The following is a 23,916-nucleotide window of genomic DNA, read 5'->3' on the forward strand; positions in this document are numbered from 1 at the left end:
AAGGCCGGCAAGTGCCAAATTGGCCAAGGGTCTGTGACCTACCTTGGGCACCAAGTGGGAAGCGGGCTAGTGGCCCCACTACAACTTAAGATTGCGGCCATCCAGTCCTGGCAGCCCCCCGTCACCCAGACCGAGGTCCGAGCCTTCTTGGGGCTCACCGGCTACTACCGGCGGTTCGTGAAGGACTACGGCAGCATCGTGGGGCCCCTCACGGGTCTCACATCCAAGAACCAACCGAAGCGGGTCAACTGGACTCCTGATTGTCAAGCGGCCTTCGAGGAGCTGAAGGCCGCCCTGTGCACCGCCCCGGTGCTCCAGGCCCCCGATTACAGTCGGGAATTTGTGGTGCAGACCGACGCCTCCGACCACGGCATCGGAGCCGTCCTCTCTCAGTTGAACCCCGAAGGTCATGACCAGCCGGTGGCCTTCATCAGTCGACGTCTCCTGGCCCGAGAACAGCGTTGGAGCACCATCGAGAGGGAGGCATTTGCAGTAGTGTGGGCCCTCAAAAAGCTCCGACCCTATCTCTTCGGTACCCACTTCCGGGTACAAACCGACCATCGACCCCTGCAATGGCTGATGCAGATGCGGGGGGAGAACCCAAAACTCTTGCGCTGGTCCATTTCCCTGCAGGGAATGGACTTCACCGTGGAGCACCGACCAGGCCAAGACCACGCCAACGCGGATGGCCTGTCCCGCTTTTTCCGCCTCGACGAAGAGAGTCCCCAAGGAGATGGGTGACTCTCCCCGCCTTCAGCTGGGGGGGACGCATGTTGGACAGGCCTCACAGACGGCTTGCTCCCTCCCCGCATGACAGGGCCCGAACTCCGGCCCACCTGGCATACCCCCGCGACAAGCACCCGTACTCCGTCTCCCGACGGACCCTCTGCCCTCGGACCCCTACTCATCACGGGGTCCAGCCCCACCGGCTTCCCCGGCCGGGTCAAGCCGCCCTCTTGGGCCCTGCACCACGCGGCCGCATGGCCTCACCTCAACCCTAACCCCGGGCCTGGCCGGCCCCGACATCCCGGCACCACCATCCACCCAGGAGGTGAGCGGACCACTTGGCAGGTCAATGGGAGAACGAAGTGTCAAGGGCTCTCCCCCGCCAGGTGCCGATCGCCCCCAGCTCCCCCAGGCACTGGCTCCACCCCATGCTGGGTGTCTGGACACCTTCATCCCGGACCCTCCGACCTCCAAGTGCGAGGGTCCGGACATCAAAGGGCACCAGCCCTATAACTGAGGCAGCTCCGGAGCAGGAAGGCAGTTGTATCCTGGAGTCGAGAGACACCGAGTGAACTCAACCTTGACGGTCTACTGGCGCTGCCGTAGCCGCTCTTGTGAACCATCGTCCTGCCTGCTGGCGCTGCCGCGGCCTTCTGCAACATCCATCTTCCTGGGACCTGCTGGCGCTGCCGCGGCCCGTTGTAACGACCATCCTCACCGGGACCTGCTGGCGCTGCCGCGGCCTTCTGCAACCTTCATCTTCCTGGGACCTGCTGGCGCTGCCGCGGCCCGTTGTAACGACCATCCGCACCGGGACCTGCTGGCGCTGCCGCGGACCGTACATCTTCCGGGGACCTGCTGGCGCTGCCGCGGCCCGTTGTATCGACCACCCGCACCGGGACCTGCTGGCGCTGCCGCGGTCCGTACCACCTAACCCCCAAGCTCGAGGATTGTGAGCTCATCATCATCTCATCCGAACTACCTGATTGGTAAATAGACTGTCCCGCTACCCCCTTCCCTACCTTGCGAGACTCTAATCGAGGGGACCCCTGAGTCCAGACCTCCTTGTACCATTCAACCGTACCTTAAATAAGTGCTTATAAAGAACACTGAACCTTATCCGTGTGTGATCTCTGTCTGTGGGGGGGAAGTTACTTGTCTGTACGATCACTGGAGACGGCTCTCCCCGGAGACCTCTCCCCCTGACCCCGGCCGGCCCTCCCGGTCCGTCTACCTTTTCTAACACCAAGGAATGCCAAGAATTATTCCAAAAGTTGGAGTGTCAATTAAATCAAATATTACCTGTTCAGTGTGTCCATTTTCGCTTACAAGAGTTAGAGGCACAGTATGTGACCGAATAAGACCTGAAGATAAGGCCGAGCCATCGACGGCTCTGACAGGCTCAGGTACTTCTTTACTTATATTGGAAATATTCAATTTTTTAGCCAGGTTAATATAAAAAAAAATTCCAGTAGCTCCAGAATCTAAAAGAACTGGTAAAACATGTCTTTGTTGTATTGTTGTTTTGGACCATAGTCTGGACGTTTTATTCCTGACGGAAACGTGGCTGACTACAGGTTCCGACCCCGACATTGTCAACGCTCTCCCCCCGGGATACCTCATGTTCCATCTTGATAGGCCAGATGGGAGAGGGGGTGGAGTGGCCATTGTCTACAGAGACACATTCTTATGCAAAGCAGTAGACTGCGGCATCAACAACGCCGAAAGTTGTCAGTTTACCCTTCGCGTCTCCTCTACTGTCTCTATTGCTGGCCTCCTTGTGTATCGGCCTCCCGCTATGCTAGGGAACTTTGTGGATTCTTTCATGGAGGCTGTTATCTCACTGGCTTCTGCCTCATCCAACTTTGTCATTCTTGGGGACTTCAACTTTCATTTTGACGACCCCAATGACGTAGTAGCAAGGGAGTTTCTAAGCTCGCTCGGGGCACTGGACCTACATCTCGTTAATATGGGAGCTACTCATATTAGAGGTCATCAGCTTGATGCGGTTTTTGCTAATTCTGCGAACCTACAGGCTCTCCAGATGTTGGCTCTCCCCTGGACCGATCACCATCTCATTCCGTTTAGCTGGTTGCTGGGGAACCGGAGAGACCCCGCACCAAGACAACATACTGTGGAACGACTCTGGTCGAAGCTCCCGGTGGACAGTTGGGCGGAAGAACTAGCTAGAACCTGTCCTCACCCCGTAGATGACCCCAACACCGCTGATCAGCTCTTGGGTGAATGGCTGACTAACTCTCTGGACTTACTGATCCCGAATAAAAGGAGGCTTGTCAGGGAGAGAAGAATTGGCTCTGCCCCCTGGTATACCCCCGAACTTAGGTGCATCAGAACCTCTTGTAAAAGGCTTGAACGTGCTTGGAGGAGAGAGCATGCGGAAGAAAGCCGGGCCAATTACAAAAGGGAGTTGAGGAAATATAAAAGCGCACTGAAGGACACTAAAAAGATTTTCTTTAGCGACAGGATTGAGAGAGCAAGCAATTCTTCTGGAGAATTGTTTAAAATCTTCAAGGAACTTCTGAAAGCCCCGGTCCCTCCAGTGTTGCATGATAATCCCAAAGAAAAATGTGAGGAACTGGCCAGCTTCTTCCATTCAAAAATAGAGAAAATCTTATCCTCCTTACCCACTATTCCTCCACGCCATGAACCGGTTACTAGCCTCACAAGTCGCTCGATTGAGCTAGCATCTTTAGGCCCCTTCTCGGTAGAGGAGGTGATAAAAGTCCTGTTGGAGATGAAGAGTGGCTCCCCGTTCCCATAAAACATCTTAAGCTCGTGGCTAACACCTTGTCAACTCCTCTGACTGATCTCTTGAACCTTTCACTCGCTCAGGGCATAGTGCCCCAGAGATGGAAAAAGGCTGTGGTGAAAGCCCTATTGAAAAAACCAGGACTGGATTCATCCAATTTGACCAACTTCAGGCCTATTTCACTTCTGCCTGGATTTTCTAAAATTGCAGAGAAGTTGGTCAACCGTCAGCTCTCTCACCATCTTGAGTCTAACCACCTGCTAGGAGATTCCCAGACTGGTTTCCGCCCCGGCCATGGAACAGACACTGCCTTGCTGGCAGTAGTGGAGGAGGCAAGGAGCACTCTAGATACAGGAGGGTCAGTGGCAGTGATCCTCCTGGACTTGAGTGCTGCCTTTGACACCGTGAGTCATCAGGTGCTCCTCCAATGTCTGTCAGAGGTAGGTGTCTCAGGGACGGCCCTGAAATGGTTGGGATCTTTTCTTTCTGACCATTTCTACCAAGTCCGGGAAGGGTCAGAGCAATCTGCCCTAATCCCTCTTCAATGTGGAGTCCCGCAGGGCTCATCGCTGAGCCCTACCCTATTTAATATATATATGACTCCACTTGAAAGAGTGGTCGCCCCTTCAGGGGTGAAGATCGTCAGTTACGCTGATGATACTCAGCTGGTGGTGGGCCTCACTCAGCTGGCGGAACAACCTGAGGTGTTACACGACTGCCTTGCCAATGTTTATCGTTGGATGTCTATCTCCGCCCTAAAGCTTAATGGAAGTAAAACCGAGCTGATGCTCCTGGGCAACTCCAGCCCCTCCATTATTGCGAGCTGCTGGCCCCGGTCTCTTGGTGACCCACCATCCCCCAAGAAGGAGATCAAGTCCTTGGGAGTATGGTTGGAAGAAGACCTGTCCTTCAGGACTCATGCCAGGAAGACCGCAGGGGTTTGCTTTGGTTTACTGAGATCAGCCCGAAAGGTGCTACCTCTGCTTCCTGATCCAGCAAGGAAGCTGTTGATACATGGCCTAATTCTATCGAGGCTCGATTATGGGAATGCGCTGTTTCTCGGTGCTCCTGAAGCGACCTTCAAATCCCTCCAACAGGTGCAAAACACAGCTGCGAGAGTCCTTATGGATGTTCCCAGAAGGCAGTCTGCTGCTCCGGCCCTCAAAGCGCTTCACTGGCTCCCCGCGAAGGAGCGGGTGAAATTTAAAGCGCTATGTACAGCCCACAAAATTTTACATGGCAAAGGCCCCCCCATCCTTGCTAACATGGCCTGTCCTTACAAACCCCCACGTCTGCTGCGCTCGGACCAAAAACACCTTTTGCAGTTAGTGAGAGTAAGAAGAGCTCGTTCTGGGGGCAGGCGTTTCTCTGTGCAAGTGGCCTCTCTTTGGAACTCTCTGCCCCTCAAGATTCGCTCAGAGCCCAAGATCCTACCATTCAGGAAACTTCTTAAGACCCACTTCTTTCCATAGCAGTGATTAGCTGATTCTCTCCTTCTGGTCTGTTGCGCCGGGATGCCCTCGGGTAAGCTGAGCGCATTATAAATTTCATATTATTATTATTATTATTATTATTGCTACAACAATTGTCATAAGAATCATCATGTGTCTAGCAATACTAGCCCCTGTATTCAGGACATTCCTTGTGATCTCTGTCTTAGGTTCCCTCAAAGAAACGATCTGTTCTTTAGTTTTCCGATTCATTTTGATCAGCCAGAGCAATGTCTTTCTTTCTCTTGGGTTTAATCGTACAGTCTCTGGCGAAATGTCCGCCCTTGCCACAATATAGGCATAATTTTTCTTTTCTTCGTCTATCTTTTTCTTCAGGAGTAAGTGGCCCTCTGATTCCCCCTATTTGCATAGGTTCTGGATCTCCTGCCTTGTCATCCTTTTCTTTATCTCTTCTTTCAGTTCTTGAAAACAGGAGTCTATTATCTATTTTAAGTTTAAAATCTGTTCTGGGTTTTTCTCCCTTTCTCTCATTTAACCGATGATCTAATTTGACCACCAAGTCAACAAAGTCTCCGTACTCAATTGGTAAGTCAACGATATGAGCCAGAGAGTCTTTCAATTCCTCTCTTAACCCACGGTAAAACAACGAGGTTCGCTTTTCCTCGGGCCAACGGGTCTCTGAAAGCAGTCTATTAAAGGTGGTAATGTAACTAAGTAAGTCTTTAGTGCCTTGACGAAGGTTAAGTAACTCGTTGTCACTCGTCTGAACAAACACATGACGAGCAAAAAGCCGAGTCATGGCATCCTTGAAAGCATCATAATTTTGCAAGAGAGGGTTGTTTGAGTCTACCAAGGGAATAGCCCAATCTGCTGCTACTCCACCTAAATAAGAGATAATAAATGCAGTTTTGGTGGACTCAGAATGAAAAATCTGGGGTTTGCAAAGAAAATGCAATTGGCATTGATTAATGAAAGCTGCAAATCGCGTGGAATCTCCTGAAAAACGTTCTGGGTTGGCAAGAGGGACCGGTGTTGGAGTGGCTACAGTAACTTGAACATTAGAATCGGTATTGTGTGCCACTGGATTTACTGAGGCAAAGGTAGTATTTCCAAACTTTGATGGGGATATTACCGGACGTTTTTCAGGACCCTTTGGATCTCTCCATTGCATAAAACCTTGTTTTGTCTTGACTAATTCTTCCCTAAGAGCATCATTTTCCTGTTTCAAATGCTGCATTTCTAATTGTAAATGCCTAACTAATTCGGATAAATCCGAAGTATTGTATGAAAATCCTGACATCCTCTTTCTCTGCGAAACATGGCTACGAGACGGCGTAACTACCATCCCTAACCTGACGCTCCCAGACGAGTTTCGAGGCGGCGGCATTGCAGTCATCTATAAAAAGCACCTCACCTGCTCTTTTACCAAAGAATCTCTCCCAGACTGTGAATGCGCCCAATTTAAAATCAGCATTAGCCCTCAGTCTACGATATCTGGTCTATACATATATCGCCCACCAGGCCCGTCCTCGAGGTTCATTGACGCCCTCCTCGAAACGTCCACGACGCTCATCACCAAATCTGCCAATTTCATGATTCTAGGTGACCTTAACCTGCATATTGATTTAACTAATGACCATACAATCGCTAATCTTCTAGCAGATCTCTCGGCACTGCAACTCAACTCTCTTATCCATGCTCCTACCCATACAGCCGGCCATACCCTAGACCCGATTTTCACCAACATCCAAGAGGCAGTTACAGAGACCCCCACCCCTATGGGATGGACGGACCACTACCTCGTCAAACTAATGGTCCCAGCACCAAAACGTCAGTATAAAACTGAATCCAACCGTCGCTTAAAAAGACCTTGGCACAAACTCTCCATCCCGCTCTTCATGAAACACTAGGAGATTTCCACTGCGAAGCCAACCAGGAGATAGATACGACCTATACCTCGTTCACTACCTGGATTACTAAGGGGCTTGACAATCTCATCCCAGCCAAGCTGACTAAAGGACGTAACACACCCTCTAATCGGTGGTACGATGATACCCTTAAAGCGATGCGTAAAGACTGTAAAAAAGCCGAGCGTCAATGGAGGAAAAACTTTGACAATCAGGATAAGGCTAATTATTTATCCAAGCTTAAAATCTATCACAAAGCCATCAGCATTACCTGCGCTACTTTCTACGCTGACAAAATCAGCTCCAACCCGAACCCAGCTAAAGTGATCTTTAAACTAGTCAAAGAACTCCAAAACCCTAGGTCGCCCTCTCCCAAAATCTCATCCAACGAACAATGCGAGCAGCTGGCCACATACTTTGTTGAAAAGGTCCAAAAAATGTATGCAACCTTTCTGCAGAACCCTCCTCACTCTGAAGAACTTAAGACACCAGCTTCCACCATCACCCCTCTTACCCAAATCCCTGCAATCACGGCTGCTGACCTGACCAAACTCTGCAAGAAAGTGAAGTCTGGCTCCCCAGCTGACCCTATGAGCCCCTCTCACTTCCTGGACTCGCTTGACTTTTTCCTACCCTCCTTGCTGGATATCCTCAATCTTTCCTTCACCTCTGCTTCTGTACCCATAGCTTGGAAGCAAGCGTGGGTATCACCGATAATCAAAAAACCCACCCTGGACCCTTCCAAGCCGGAAAACTTCCGGCCAATATCCCTCCTCCCCTGGATATCTAAAATAGCAGAAGCCCATGTCAATGGCATCCTCTCGAAACATGTGGATCACCACGGAATCCTGGATCCATCCCAAAATGGCTTTCGAGCGGGCCATATTACTGAATCTGCCCTATTGGCCACCACCGAACATCTCCGGACGATTTTAGACTCTGGTCAAAGTGCTGCGCTGATCCTTCTAGATCTCAGCGCAGCCTTTGACACGGTATCCCACGACATTCTTCTGAAACGTCTGGAGATGGCCGGTGTGACTGGCCTCGCTCTTGCATGGTTCCAATCCTTTCTTAAGGACAGATCCTTCAAGGTGTCAGCCCCCCCATTTCTCTCTAAATCCCATCCCATAGCTCAAGGAGTCCCCCAGGGCTCAGCGCTGAGCCCCTCCCTCTTTAACTTATATGTCCAGCCGCTTGCGGTAGTGGCCAAAGAGTGGGGGCTCACACTGGTTTCGTACGCTGACGACACCCAGCTGGTCGTCACCCTCTCGGAGAGCCCGTCCATCGCGCCATCCAAGTTCAGAGAGGGCATGGCAGCGGTGGCACAATGGATGACGGATAATTACCTCCAACTTAATGCTGGGAAAACCGAGGTGCTCCTCCTTGGCCGAAACACCAGCCTATGGAACGAGCACTGGTGGCCGTCATCCCTTGGCAACACCCCACTCCCTAAAAAGTGCGTAAAAAACCTGGGGGTCTGGATGGATCCCAACCTTAGCTTCCAGTCACACACTAAAAAGGTGGCAGCCACCTGCATAGGTCTCCTAAGGAACCTCAGGCCTGTACTCGGACTCTTTGACTCAAAGGCTCGCCAGCTAATTGTCCAGGCAACCATCTTGTCACGCCTGGACTATGCGAACGTCCTCCTCCTGGGAGCAAACAAAGCTGAAACGGCTAGGTTCCAACGAATCCAGAACGCGGCGGCTAGAACGCTGGTCGGTCTCCCACGCAGATGCTCAGCCAGAGCCACCATCCGCAAACTCCACTGGCTGCCCGTGGAACACAGAGTTAAATTTAAAGCTCTCATCACGATCTTTAAAATTGTCAAACAGGGAAATCCCCCTCTGCTGCGAAACCTGGCCCGACCCTATGTTCCTGGCCGTGAACTACGCTCCTCTAACCAACTTCTTTTGGAAGTACCCAGAACTAAGCTCTGCCGCACTGGAGGTCGCTCCTTTAGCGTTCTCGGTCCCAAACTTTGGAACGATCTCCCGCTCAGCATTCGTTCCTTAGACTGTCTCCCAACCTTTCGCAAAGCAATCAAGACCCTCCTCTTTCCTGCTCTCTAGGGCTCTTAGCTACTCCCCCGTCTAGTAGGTGTGAGCTTGTCTCTCAGCGCCGGGACGCCCCATTGCTGGGGTAGCTGTCGCGCTTCACCAAACCTAGAAATTAGAAAATTAGAAAATCCATTTTGTTGATCTCTCAGAGAAGTGGTGGCTTAGTCTTCTGTCACGACTATCACTCACCTGAACTCCTGAACCTTCTCTTGAGAGATGAACGAGCCCTATTCCCCTCAAGAACCGGTCCAACAACCGAACTCGATTAATTCAGTTGTGTGAAAAGGTTCCCAAAGGGAAAGGGGAAGTGGAATAACAAAGAGACAAGAGAGATCTTGGTTGCACGTCGCTGCCTTGCACTTCTTATGGCGCTTTTCTGTCTGGCGCTTTTTCTGTCTGACTTAACTGCTTATGACACTCTTCAGTCTGGCAATTTACAATCCTGCAAATCTAAAATATAACAGACGATAATGATTAGACAATTATTATACGCCAAACAGTCAAACCTAATCACAACATGTACTTTCTAATAGCAGGTTTACCTAGTGAATTATTATGACAGCAACTATACTAATACTCTCTTCTCTGTACAAGCTCTTCTTGCCCTGTAAAGAAATATAAATACAATAAATCTTAAGCACAGTGTCCTTGTAAGAAGAATGTTGCTTGAAATCCAAATGTTCCGACGTTTACCTTTGTTTTGTGGTAATTGTTTCTTACCACTTGTCTTGTTTACAAAAGTTATTCTGCAATCCTTTTATTGCTACAAAAGTTATTCTGAAAAGTCTTTATAGTTCCAATAGCTTGACGAGTCTTTTACTGTTTCCAAAGTTCTTTTTGCAATTGAACAAATATGAAATGTTTAACTAGCGACTCACCGGTGCGTCGATGCATTGAATGCTGTGTTTAATTTCACTTATCTTAACCTTCTTCAGTTTTGCAGGGATCAAGACGTGGAGCGTGTTCATCTATAATCCGAGAGCGCCACCTCATGGACTGGAACGGTAGGAGATGACTGAAGCCGAGTCTTGCTTCGAAAATATCCAGGAATTCGTCCGGGGAAGAAGCGACCAGCAGGAGTGCAGGTAAGGAAGTCTAATGATGAGACTAAGCACTGGGAGCTTTGCGCGAGCGATTTAAATATGTTCGAGAGCCACGTGAGGAAGATTCCAGCTCAGGCACGTGCAACATGCAGAAGGCAAACCTGATCATTCGCGTGAGCCGCGTGAGCTTGTTTCTTGCTTGGGACGTGGAAAGTTTTGTGATGCCGTCTGTCCCCTTGTGCACGTGACAAGGACTCGTGTTTATGCCAATGTGAATTTGAAAGGTACATGCATACAGTGTGCTGCGATTAATTCTGCAATTAACGTTTCTAATAAGTAAACTAAAAGAAAATATTTAAACATAATTACAGTGAAATAAAACGAAAACGTGGCACAGGTTAAGAACATTTAACGTGGCACAGGTTAAGAACATTTGGCTTGATTGAGCTTCTGTGTAACCGTGACAGAAGAGGCTTGGGAACATGATTTTGCACTGCCTTGGCCAGTGTCCTTATGGAATAATTTATGGATTAAGATTTGCAAATCTTCCAGAGCTGCAAATACAACGCAAACTTTGTTTTTTGTATATAACAGACTTTTGCTATCACCGTATGCTCTGAGCAGGAATTACACCACTGTACCTGATATTTGTTGGACTTGCTCCTCACCAAAGGCCGATTTATTCCACATGTTATTTTCCTGTTCTATTGTACATACTTTTTGGAAGCGAGTCTGGTCTCAAATTAATTTGATTTTCGGCACTGCTCTTTCTTTTGTCTTTACTGATGTTTTCTTAGGTAGCTTGTCATCTTGTTGGGAGAATACAATGCTTAATGTTAAAATTGTTGATTTGTTGTTAGCAGTTGCATTTCAGCAAATCACAGCAAATTGGAAAGACTTCTCGAAACTTTCTTATAGGGCATGGTGGTATGCTGTGTGCCATAATCATAGGTTAGACACTTCTTTTGTGTACCCAGTCCATTTGAGGACCAAAAGACCGGATTTGTGGTCTCCCATTACCATTTATTTAGATGCTTGTGCTAGTCGTTCTTTTCAATTACCTCATCTCAGCAGGAAGTCTCAAAACCCCCTTAATTAACCCCAACTGTTCCTTATGCACTTACGTTTCAGATATTCTGTATTATTGTTTTTGATGTTTTATTACTTTTAATTTTCTAATCAACCTGATTCATTCGTAACGATGTAGATTTTCTCTTGTTTTACATATATGTATTATGTTGTAATATGTTGTGACACTCTCTATTTCTTATCAATAAAATCTTTTTTGAACTGAAAAAATCTAAAATGGATACAAGGCAGGCGGCCAGTGCGACCCTGTGCACGGCCCATCAGAGGGGCCAGACTTTGTGTCTGAAGGTAGTCCAGTCCCTGTGTGTCCGTGGACCCCTACATGGGTGGATCAGTCTGGGTAAAATTACCACTCAGCTGAAAAGAGACGCTCTTCCTCCTTGGGTAAAATGTACATAGCACAGGGGATAAGAGCAGCATGCTGTATATTGTTTCTGCCCAGTGCAGACACATTCTTGTGAGTGGACAGTTATTTTGGGTGACCTGGGCAATAGGTGCTCTTAAACTGCAAGTTCTTCACCCAATTTCAAAATGGTTTCCATGGTGTTGGTTTGACAAAGGGCCTTTCTGCGCTATTTTATTTAATGACAGTTAAGGACATATTAAATTCCATTTACAATCATTTAACCCCTCGCTCATGCATTATTTGAATTGAGATAAAAGACTATGGAGATGAAATACATCTAAAACGCATGCCTTTAACAGTGCCCATGTATGACACTAAAGCATAGGCTGCATATTAAGGGGTTTAGATGTACCTCATGGAGTCCCACTGGCCATGTTCCGTTCTGAAACACGCACCTTTAATCAAAAATGTTTGCAAACACTACCTCTAAATCTACCCCTAAGTTGGTTCTTCTGGTCTCGAAGTGAAAACCGTTCCCTTTCTCTTTCCTTAATGTAATCTTGTAGGCTTTAGGCCCACATACTACAGTAAGGATGATACGGACACCTGTATATGGTACTAGAAACTGGCCCAGGGCACGTGCGCCCAGCCCCTTTTATTATCAGGGTCACCTGACCAGAGAAGACGCGCTACAGCCTCCCAGGTGGTGCATGCTTGTTCGTTAACAAAATGTGCCTGTTTTCTATTTGCTTTTAAGTTTTTAAAAAATCTAAATAAATGCTGCTACTGTTGAACTCAATTTGACTTTTAAAGACACGGGGCACAGACAGACTGGATCCCAGTCACGGGCTCTCCTTTTCACCACTTCCACTCCTTAGACGCGGTCTAGTGGTCACGGGGGTAGTCAGCTGGGCTGATTTACTGGGAGGGGCGAGGGACGCTCAATGCTCAAAACTACACACTGGAGCAGATGCGCAGCTGTCGCGCCGATGGCGTGCCGATGGCGTGCCGAAGGCGCGCGTAAGGCATGCCCGTCTGCGCCCATTCGCGCACGAACGGGCCCAGGGGCTAGGACCCCTGGTCAAATGTTGACATACTCAGGGATCAAATTAAGGTCCCTAGAGCATAACACACCCCACCTGGAGCCACATATTATGAGCCTACTCATGGCAGAAGACCTCCTCATCACACACAAGAGAGAGGACATAAGTTCTAAATCCCCCCACACCCGTAAGGCCAAAAACCCCAGCCTTAGTAAGCACATAAAATCTATGGTGCATAACACCCGCTCACTCCAGAAGCACTGCCTGGAAATATTCACCCTACTGCAAGATGACTCACCAACATTCTCGCACTAACTGAAACTTGGCTCGACGATGATTCAGGGCCAAATATAGTCGCAGCACTACTCGCTGGCTATGATGCCCTTTGGCATAATAGACCTGATGGGAGAAGGGGGGTGGCGATTTTATACAACAAGCAATTGACAATAGGGAAACTAGCAGGAGAAAGTCAGGAAGGAACCAACATATTAATAGCCAAAGCTTGCACCAACACTGCAAGCCTGTCGATAGTGCTGGTGTACCGACTCCCGCGAGCCCCCCCCCCAGTTTATCGACCACCTCACTGAAATTGTCACCAACCTCCGCTCACGGTTCAAGCAGCTCCTGATGGTAGCGGACTTTAACTACCACTGGGACCTGTAGCCAAGAGAAGCACAAGCCCAACAGCTAGAAGATACCATGTCCACACTGGGGCTGCCGCAGTTGGTAGATACCCCCACCCACGAGAAAGGTCACACATTAGACCTCATCTGGTCGACGCTGCCACTGGTCAATCTGGTGGACACAACTCGCTGCGGGTGGTCTGACCACCATTTAATTAGTTGCCAAATGACCCTAGCTAGCCGTTCCTCGCGCCCTCCACCCAGATGGAAAATGGTGCCCAGCTGGAATAAAATCGATAGTAAAAGCCTAGGGGAAACTCTACGAGATAACACATCTAGGAATACTTGATCAGAGGATCTTGAAGTAAGGAGCGAATCTATCTCTAACCAGCTGTTATCGTCCGTCAACAGGCTGGCGCCAGCCCGTGAAACAAAAATGGAAAATAAGGGGAAGGGCGCCCCCTAGTTCACTGAAGAACTGAGGGTATTGAAGCGGATCCTCTACCACCACGAAAGATAGTGGCGCAAAGCCTATGAGCTGCAGGTGCTCACAAAATATAGAACCAAACTTACCAGCTACAAAAAAGCCATCCTTAAAAGAAAGGCTGTATTCTATGAAGCCAGTATTCTGGCAGTTGAAAACAAACAGAAAGAAACCTTCAAAATTCTTGAAGGAGCTAAGCCAATAGCAGATGCAAGAAGCTCCCATCAGCCATGACCACTGTAACAAGTTTCTGACCATCTTTTTAGATAAATGTTAAAGATATCCTAGTAGACATCCACAAAACCCCCATTAACCAACACGTCCTGGCAAGGGCATAGACACACAATAATATGACAGAATCTATCGCCTCCTTCCCAAAGCTAGATCACGACTCTCTGCTCCACATTGATGCAGGATTACGTCGGGTTCACCCCCGGGCCCCTGCCCTCCAAAGATTTTCAAATTAGCCCTTCCTGCGATCGAGGGAGAAGTCCTCTCCCTGATCAGCCTCTCTCTAGATACAGGGAAGGTCCCTAGGAATTTTAAGGAAGCTAGAGTAATCCCTCTACTCAAAAAGACCGGAGCAGACACCACCAACATGAAAAACTATAGACCCATCTCTCAACTCCCTTTTATGGCCAAAATCCTGGAACAACACATTCTCAAAACCTCATCAATGTTCATGGAAGAACATCACTTACTCGGGAACAGGCAGGCTGGCTTCAGAGCCCATCACAGCACTGAGCTGGTGATGCTGTCAGTACTGGATGAAATAAGGCTCACAGCTGACAGCAAGAAGCCATGTGCCATGATCCTCCTAGACCTGTCGGCCGTGTTCGACACGGTCAACCATGATCAACTCCTAACAAGAATCTGGGATATAGGCATCTGCGGGACAATACATTAATGGATTACCTCCTTCCTGACAGATCACACCCAAATAATTCAGATGGGTGATTGTGTGTCCATCAGAGGGCCTATAACCTGTGGTGTCCAACAAGGGTCTGCCCTGTCCCCATTGTTGTTCAACATCTATCTCAGACCGTTGGTGATGGCCCTGGCCCGGATGGACTGCCACGTGTTTAACTACACTGACGATACTCAAATCATCCTACAAATTGACAACACTCCTCAAGCCCATGCGCATGTGCAAGACATTCTGAGATTTGTGGTAAATTGGATGACAAACAACTCACTTAAGGTCAACCCAGACAAAACGGGGGCTTTGGCCATCACCACGGACAACAACCCATGGTCCTACCAATTCTGGCCACAAGAGCTGGGAGATACACCGTCTCCAGTACCAGCGGTAAAATGCCTGGGTAATAAAATTGATGCCAACCTCTCACTGGCCAATCAAGTGTCTACCGTATTTGGGACATGGGTGGGCCTGTTAAGGCAATTGAGGAAACTATCACCCATCCTCTCATTCTCCACCAATCGAATTGTGGTGACTGCTTTGATCATGTCACGCCTAGACTATGGTAACGTGCTTTACATTGGGTTACCGGACAACCTGCTAGGCAAACTTCAGGTGGAAATGAACTACGCTGTCAGGCTGATCTTTAAACTACCCAGACCTACAGGGGCTTCTCCTCTGCTGCAAAAACTCCACTGGCTTCCCATCAAACAGAGGACCAAATTTAAAGGACTTTGTATCACCCACAAAGCCCTGTATGGACAGGCCCCAAGATACATCAAAGAGCGCCTGGTGAAATACGTTCCTGGCCGCTCCGTAAGTTCTTCTTCAGGAGCCCAACTATCCTCCCACGGTTTAACTATAAGACGAAAGGAGGGCAAGCTTTCTCCGTCCTCATCCCCCAACTATGGAATAGGCTGCCAGGCCACCTTCGCTCTGAGGAGGCCCTCCTGCCATTTAGGAAGAAACTGAAAACTCTTCACCTAAGCCGGGGCCTGACACTGTCCTGTCAGGGGCCACACTCACCCAGAGGGACTGTAGCTTCTCTTCTCACAGCGCTTAGAGACCTACCGGTATTAAGCGCTCTACAAATCACAATTAACATAACATAACCTGTGACGCCTGTGCTGGGCGGGTGTACAGTGTGTTACATCACACTCTCTAGCACTAGAATGTGTCCTGCAGGACACTACATTCCTCCCCACTTTATTGGAAAAGAAACAAACAAAAGTCCAACCTATGGGGAAAAACAAACCACACAACACAGCATCACTGATTCTCTTCAGGCCATCTGCCGGGCAGTGCTGGACCTCTGGACAGCCTGGCCACAAGGCTTTAGTCCTCCTTGGTGAGGTGGTTCAGTCTGGCCTGGTCTTACGGTGTTGGAGACTATTTACACAGTTCAGTGCGGTGCATCGGGAGTGGTGGTTGTAGGAAGCTGGCTCTGTATATACTATACCAAAGTAAGGTATAGTGTGCACAGAATCCAGTGGCTCCCCAAAGGTGTTCAGAGGTAAAAGTAGATGTCACTCTACTCTATATCGGTGGTAGTGTGAGCGAGCAGTAAGGCTTTGTCAGAGGGTTGTGTTAGGCATTTATTGTACACACTCAGGCAAAGAATGATTACAAGCACTTAAAGACTGAACTCAGACCGATTGTTTGTATAAAAAGTATTACTTTAGTTGTACTTTATTTCTAGAACCAAGCAGGACTTGTTACAGGTAAGTTAAATAATACTTTCAAGAGCATGTCAACCAGAATATGCAAGCTGAATGACACTGGCTTAGTCACAGGTTTGTACAATGTTCAAAAACAGTTGAAATTACTGGGTAATTACTTTATGATTACTTTGAGATTACTTTTGGATTACTTGTTCTACTCAGTGTTATATGCCTGGATATCACACTGGGACATTTCCTAGACAAAGGTAAGTAAACCTCTTTTGCTTTAAAACGCAGTTACTTTGGTTTCCATACAAAACACTACTCAACAGAACTTTTTCGGAGGAAAACAGTCAATGCAATCCTATGGAGAAAAATGTGATTATCGGTTTACAGGTAAATAAATCGTTTTAGGGTTTGAGTTTCTGGGGTTAGAATAAGGGTTCCCCCAGGGTCAAGGATGCACTCAAAGAGCACCCACAGCGGCATTAGGGCAGCCGGGTGCTTAGTGCTGATGCCCAATGTTAGCCTATAGGGCTGGGGGGGGCGTCGGTTGGTGGCTGCTCAAAAGCAGGCCACTGGTTTGTGGGAGCAAAGTTCCTAGGGTTAAACTCGGGGTAAAGGGGGATCGGAGTTAGCACACAAGGTGCACCCCCAGCAGCACAGGGGCGGCCGGGCGCAAGGTTCTGATTTGGCGTTGGGTGCCCTGTTGGTTTCAATGGGAAGTCTCCGGTCAGAACAAAGACTGCAGGCTCGGGCTGGGAGGCTTTCTGGAGGTTACCACTGGTTGGAGAGGTAAGTTGGAGTGTAGGGGGATGCCTGGACACCATCGGTTTGGCCACCCAAGGCTGCGGGGCGTCGGGTGCAGGGGTGTCTTTAGGCATCGGGAATCTTCTCACCAACTCCAGTCGCAGTCGGGTCCAGATAGAGGCTGCAGGCGTAGTCGGGAGGCTCGAGGTAGGTCCGCATTCACCAGGTCCCTGGTCATGTTTTCTGGGGGGACCTCCTCATGGTGTTGGGCCACTCGAACTCAGGCCGTGGGCATCAGGTGCAGAGTGGTGCAGACTCACAGATTCGGCCAGAGCCAGAGTCTGTTTCTTTGAGCAAGTCCGGTGCTTACGGGAGACAAAGTCCTTGCAGGGAAGGCAGGGCAGGTCCTCTGGGTTCTGAAGGGCTGCTGGACATGCGAGGGTTTCCGCTGGAGCAGGTCGATATCGGGGCAGGCCGGTAGGACTGGGGCCAAAGCAGTTGGTGTACTCCTCTTTCCTCTTCATCCTTCAGCACGGCTCTTCGGTCCTTCTTCTTTTTTGCTTGTCTGAGGAAGCAAGGTTTGGGGTCACCCCTAAATACTAAATTTAGGGGTGTTTCAGGTAGGTACAGGTTGGGCCCAATGGGTCTCTTCCTTGGGGTGGGTACAGCCCCTATTGTGCCACCCTCCAGTGGGAGGGGGACAGAAGCCTCACTCTGGTTGGCTGGGTCTGGCCATCTACAAGATGGCGGGGACTGGGATGTGTGCTTCACCTCGCCTACTTCACCTGAGGGGTGGAGTTGGCAAATGTGGGCAAACGTCTCCTCCTATCTTGGTTTTCCCGCCAATTTTCCCTCCCAAAGTGGGGTTCAGAACAAGTGGGTGCCATTTGTTGGGAGCAGCAAAAGGCAGGGTTAGCTTACAAAGACGGCAAGTCTTTGAAGCTTCCCCTTCGTGGACCCTGCCCATCCTGGGGGAGGAGGCATGACACCTCTACCCAGGATGTACTTTGTTTCAGGACCCCGAGAGTGGGAGACTCTATACCCAGGGGTCCAGAAACATGTCTGGGGTGGCAGCTGGCGAGCAGCCACTCAACAAGGACACTTGAGTTTAGGTCATTTTTCAGGGGGCATCTCTAAGATGCCCTTTGAGTGCATTATGCATTAAATCCATTACTGGCATCAGCGTGGGTTTAATGGGTTGAGAGGTTTGATGCCAAACATCTGAGTCATCAGTAAAGCCATCATGGAGCTGGGGAGTGTGTGTCACAAACTCCCAGCCCATGGTTTCAAAATGGCTTCACTGTACTTACAATGCCTGTGAATGGCACAGGTACTGTAGGGGCCCAGGGCTCATGCCACAGAACCATCACCTGTGGTATAGTGCACCCTGCCTTTGGGCTATAAGGCCTGCTAGAGGGGTGACTGACCTATGCCACAGGCAGTGTTTTGGTGCCATGTTGACTTGTAGTTTTAGGGTCTCCCCCTGGCACACAGACTGCACTGGCAGTGTATATGGGTCAGGGTAGGAGTCTCTGAGGGTGGTATAACACATGATGCAGCCCTCAGGGACTCTCCCTGGCTACAAGGCCCCTGGTACTCATGGTACATTTTAAAGGGGACTTATATATAGGCCAGAGGAGTGCCAATGTGAGAACAAAGGTACAGTTTTTAGGGAAAGAACATAGACCCTGGGTACCTGGCTAGCAGGAACTCAGGGCACACTTCAGTCGATGAGTACCAACTTCAGGCAAAAGTGGGTGGCAACCATGCAAAAAAGGGGCGCTTTCTTACAGTGGTGAAATCTACTTCGGAGATCTTCTTGAAGGCTCTCAGGCCCCAATGGACGGCCAACCTCCAAAGACTGAGGACGACATTGATGAAACGTTGGTCTTTGAAGGTGATGATGTCTACAGATGTCCACTGGTGGAGCAGCTTCAGGCTTCCCTCTCGTGCTAGGACTCCCCTCTCACAGGAGTCTCCTTGAGGCCCATTCTTCCGGGCTGTCACGGGACTGTGTGGACTGTGTGGGCTTTTGAGGGCCACGCAAAGGCATCGCTGAGGAACTGCCAACAGGACCACAACCAAGTCACTCTTGCAGGTGTAAAGGGTCTGTGTACTCAGGCATCAGGACTCAGGTTCACATGCCATCATCAGACAGTCTTTGCATGGCCAGTCTCCGTCTGCGACCTCCATGCTTCCTTGTGCCTGTTGTGGAGCTGCTGCATATGCAGCTTTCTTTTCAGGAATCCCATCTCACTGGACTTCCTATGAGGCCCTTGCCCCTGGATTGCAATGTGACGGCATGGGCTGTGAGTGGCCTCTCTTAGGCCGCTCCAAGGGGTTGCTGCAGAATTCCCAATAGGGCTGCGGCTAGCCTTGTGCAAACCCAAGGGTGAATGGTCCAATGGTTCAGTATGCTCATTTTGGCAGGATTCAGGTTCACAGAGGCACACAGAAGGTTTCTGGGTGGCCAGCCTCTGAATGGCGCCAGGAACGTCTTAATGGTCTCCGGACATTGCAGGCTTTTGGATCCACTCTGCTGGTGCAATGTTCCTTGGGTGTTCCTGGTGGTGCACCTGGGTAATGATGACTGTTACATTCTTATACTTGGGTTACAGGTGGCGATATCTTGGAGTTAGGAAGACTGGTGGTACTATGTGGCCACATATCTTTGCTGGTGCCGTTCTTCACCCGTGGCAGCTGTGGTCATGAGCAGGGATGCCATTTGACTCAAACTGCTGACACTCTGGAACTATCACTCTGGGAAGTGTAAGGGGAGAGACACAGGTTGCGCTTTCTGGCGGATTATATGTGGTTCTCCCATTGAGCTATCTCCAGGAACGTTGCTCCACCTTGGTGGCGGTCTTGTCTCCTCGGGATTACATTCTTGTCTTGTAGTGGTATGAGTCCTCGTACTTCTCTCTTGTGCACCTGTGGTGGTTGTTCACCATGTGACATCGTGCCACTCTCTTCTTCTTCATGATGTGGTGTCTTGCCATGCTCTTCTCTACTTGTAGTGTGGCGTCCTGCCACAGGCCGCAAGTCTTCGGTGCACATGCTGTAGTGGCAGCTTGCCAGTTGGAGTGTGCGACTCTCCTCTTGCCCGTCGTGGATCACTGGCGACTCCATCTTGAGGCAGTTTTGGGGAGGACAATCTGTGCCGTCTTTGGCCCACTGTGGGGTGGTGCTTGTGCAGTTGAGATGTAGTCACTCTCTTCCTGCGTTTAGCCCACACTAGGCCTTCACTTGTCCCTTTTCTCCAGAGAATGATGGTGGCGCTTAGCTTTGCACACCGTCTCTTTTGCGGACACCTGGCAAGCAACCAGGCTGTCTCTGTAGCATTGTCTCTTGGAGGGCGCTTTCGGCTGGCTCTCTGTTTGCCTGAGTCTTCTTTTCGGAGAGAGGTCTCTCTCGCCCGGGCTCCTGCCCATGCTATTAGGTTCGCTGGTGCTGACTTTTGTGCACATCTGACTTCGCACTCTCTGTTCTTCTTCTTGCGTACGGGCCACTCGGGCTCCTCCTCCAGGATCTCCTCGGTGCTTCACTCCTTTGATGGCGAGCAACCTTCTTTCCGCCTCCTATTCCCTTAATGGCATTGTGCGCATGCCTCGAGACTGTGCCTTCGCGGCACTGGGTCCCACCTCGTTTCGCGTGTACCTGGAAGGATTGGTCACTCTATGTGACATTCTCTTTGAGCTAACGGTGGCTATTCTGTGCTGGGGCGACCAGTTGATATGGCCCCATTGTTGCTTGCATACATTTTTTTTTTTGGCACCCTATCAGCATTACAATAGTGGTCTGCAATATCAGTGTGTGTCATGAGTGGCGATGGGTTGGTTGCACCTCGTGCTCAGGGTGGGCTCTTGCGTGTCCTCTGCACCTTTATTGCATGGAGGTAAGGGTGTGATGGCCTTCTCTTTTCTTTGCTGCTCGTCAGCTTGCTGTTGTGGCTTGGTTTGTTCTCCACACTGGGCATGTGTGCATGCCCTTGGTGCTTCTCTTTCCTTCACCCATTGCGGCAAGGGACTCTGGCGGTGTGCTACTGGGACAAATGACTCTTCCCGTGTTGTGACAGCAAATGGCCCCTGGGGAGGCACTCAGGAGATGATTCTTCACCTGCTGCAGAGCAGTCTCTAGTGCAGGCTGTTCTGCAAGAGTGTTCTACTATTCACCCTTGCGGGTAGAGACTGATCGGTGTGTTACAGAGCATACTGCTCCTTCTTTGTGGCTGCAATGTCAGGCGGTGCTGTTCTGGCAGACTGCAGTGGCAGCCACCTTCTAGAAGGGGGCGTGCAATTTTCTCTTGGCCACTTGGGTGTGCTGGGCATGAACTGGGCTTCAGCTTCTTGCACCTTAGTCTTGTTGCTGTCTCTCATTGCCCCAAGCTGCTAGTGGTCTGGTATTGGACAACCATGCTTAGACTTTCACAGTCTCATCTCTCACCCTCTGCCCTGCTACCAGTGGAGGTAGCAGCAGTGCTGTGTTTTCCATGCAGCCGCTGTTATGCACTGGTTTCGGGGTAAAAGTATCCTCTATCCGACCTCTTGTAGCATGAGAAGGCTCTGGCTTACCTCCGACCAGGATGAGGTGCAATGAGCCACCGTTAGGGACAATGAGGCTGCTTTATTGAATCTGGGTGCCAGACAGAGCAGGAAGAGCAGGTGCGGGGATATGGACACTAGATGCCACTGAAACCACCCTTCTAAATGCCGGCAACCACTTCACCGGGCAATGGCAGCCCTCTCCTCCTGCCGGTCATTTGCTCTCATGAGCACTGCAGAGACGGGTGCAAGAGGAGTAAGTGCTGGCTGGTCCTCAGTCGACGTCGTTGTTCAGGCCGCGGCAGCTAGCTGGATGGTCCAGGCGTTGCAGATACCTGTGCAGGAGAAGCTCTACTGCACAGGTAGTTTGTGGTTTACTGGGCTGCCGCGCTTTCCTTCACAGGCCTTGGTAGTCGTTCTATGATGGCGGGCCATGCGGGAGCTTAAAATGCAGACAGTGCGGACTATGTGCTGCAGGGCTTCATTTTCAGTCTCTGTCCACGTACCTAGGCTGTAGCCACGCGGGCCGGGTGCGGTGCGGCAGAGTGACCGCAGGTGGCACTGCAGCCACTACTCATTTCAGGCTGTAATGACCTGCTGCACAGGGCTTGGAATTCCGAAACGGGGCTTCCTCCTTGGTTAGTGCAGCTTGCCTATTGCGATAGATAGACTCTTTGTCCCCCCCGGCTTACTGCATCAGGTGGGGTCTCGGCCCTCTGCGCAGGTAACTTTTGGCTGACTTCAGGCTTGTCACCAATGCAGGCGCTGAGGAGCTAGGCTCAGGGAGTTCAGTGCGGGGGGCATGCCCTGCCAGTAGGCTAGTCCTCAGCAGGGGCCTTCTGTCATGGCACAGGTCCGCAGCCTGGAAGCGCATCAAACACATGCTGATAGCAACACTTCAGTCCCAACTCACAAAATTGTCCACTCACATTTTAACGCTGCCACCTACAGGGCTCACCTCATGCCCAGCGGGTAAGCGGGCACTTCTCCTGGTCCGCCACTGCCTTTCTGGAGTGGTGACAGTCGGACAGGAGGCTGGTTCTCAAGTACAACTGTACTGGCGCAGCTCCAGCAGGCGGGCTGCTGCAGGAGCGTCAACAGGCAAACCCCTTCATCCTCACTTATAGGGTGGCTGTAGTCTAGCCCTGTTCTGCCACTGATGCTGCCATGCAAGCAGTAGGTGTGGGGGTGACTCGGACTTGACTCCCCCCCATGAGGCAGCGGCGGCTGGCATATACACGTGGTCAGATCCGCTCATACCTAGTGTAATGTTGTGGGCCCTAGGCCCACAACCCCTCCCAGGTGGCGAGTTGACTCCCCCTCCCTTAGTCCTTTTCCAACTGCGCCCTTTTGACCTTTAAACACATCATGGACAACTTTCTTGGTGCCAAAAAAGGTTGCAGTTTATTAAGCACTTAAACATTTTATACATTTGTTTCTCGTGGTTATATCAACATTTTGTTGCATCGCTTAACGATTTGCCATCATGGCTCATTCAGTCCATTTTTGGTTATCTACTTTCAGACAAATCACCTTTTGGAGGGAGGGCCCACTACCACAGCCACCGTTGCCAAGGGGTTAAGCTTCAACTTGCTTCCGTCTTGGTGGGTGTCCGTCTGGACTTGCCCGGACCGCAAGTGCCATCCTGCTTGCCTTCAGTGCCACCTTGGCCCCTCCCTGCTCTTCGGGGTCCCTGCCATGTGACATCCCAAGGACCCCATGTGAGCACCTCCTCTATCCAACCTGCGGCTGAGTTTTACCTCTCGCTCCTTTGGTACTCCTGACGTGAGGCATTCCAAAGACCCTGCGGTAGCCTTCCATCTACTCTCTCTGTGGCTACTGGCCACTGTTTGCTCCCTGCGTGTCCCTGCCGTGAGGCATCACCAGGACACTGCGTGAGCCTTCCATCTACTAATTGTAAATCCTCTCCTTTTAGGTTCTTTACCACAACTGTTAGAAATTGGATTTCTGGTTGGCTGAGGTGTGCGCCAACCAGGCAGAAACCACCACTCTAGTCAGGGCAACGAAGTTACACGCCAAAGATAACCCCTGCTTACCCCCTTGGTAGCTTGGCACGAACAGTCAGGCTTATCCCGGATGCAATGTGTAAAGCATTTGCGCACGCACACAGCAACAACATCTCAGGCACACCACAAAAGGAACTCCACACAAGGTTATATCAAAAATAGCCTTTGTATTATCATAACACATTAGAATAGTATGCACATATTATACATGGTGCCACCTGGCACTAGGTCATATTTACAAGGGATTATTTACACATGACAGGGCCACCTGGACCGCTGTCCGAACCATCACAAAGTGAACTTAGTAAATGCAAAACATATCATATTCATAGGACACAACCAGTAACTGCTGGTAACCACTGTACTTAGCATCAGCCTGTAAGATAAACTACATTATGCACAGTATCACATCAGGCGTGAATTCCATTCTGCGCCAACCTCACCATCATAAACACATGAGGCCATCATCTCACCAGTCT

At 50.0% G+C, this 23,916-nt stretch overlaps 1 protein-coding gene across 4 annotated transcripts in view; it reads left to right on the forward strand.

Moving 5' to 3' along the window:
• The window catches only part of LOC146822541 (NACHT, LRR and PYD domains-containing protein 12-like), an 867,568-nt gene that overhangs the window by 50,585 nt on the left and 793,067 nt on the right, over window positions 1-23,916 (forward strand). For 3 of the 4 annotated variants that reach the window (XR_014963327.1, XR_014963328.1, XM_085613662.1), the window contains exon 4: window positions 9,847-9,996. The gene's annotated coding sequence lies outside the window, so the exon portion shown is untranslated. The remainder of the gene's footprint in view (window positions 1-9,846; window positions 9,997-23,916) is intronic. The other variant, XR_014963329.1, reaches the window with a different exon arrangement.

Source organism: Triturus cristatus, chromosome 6, assembly GCF_964204655.1.
Source record: "Triturus cristatus chromosome 6, aTriCri1.1, whole genome shotgun sequence".
Classification (NCBI taxonomy): Eukaryota; Metazoa; Chordata; class Amphibia; order Caudata; family Salamandridae; genus Triturus; species Triturus cristatus.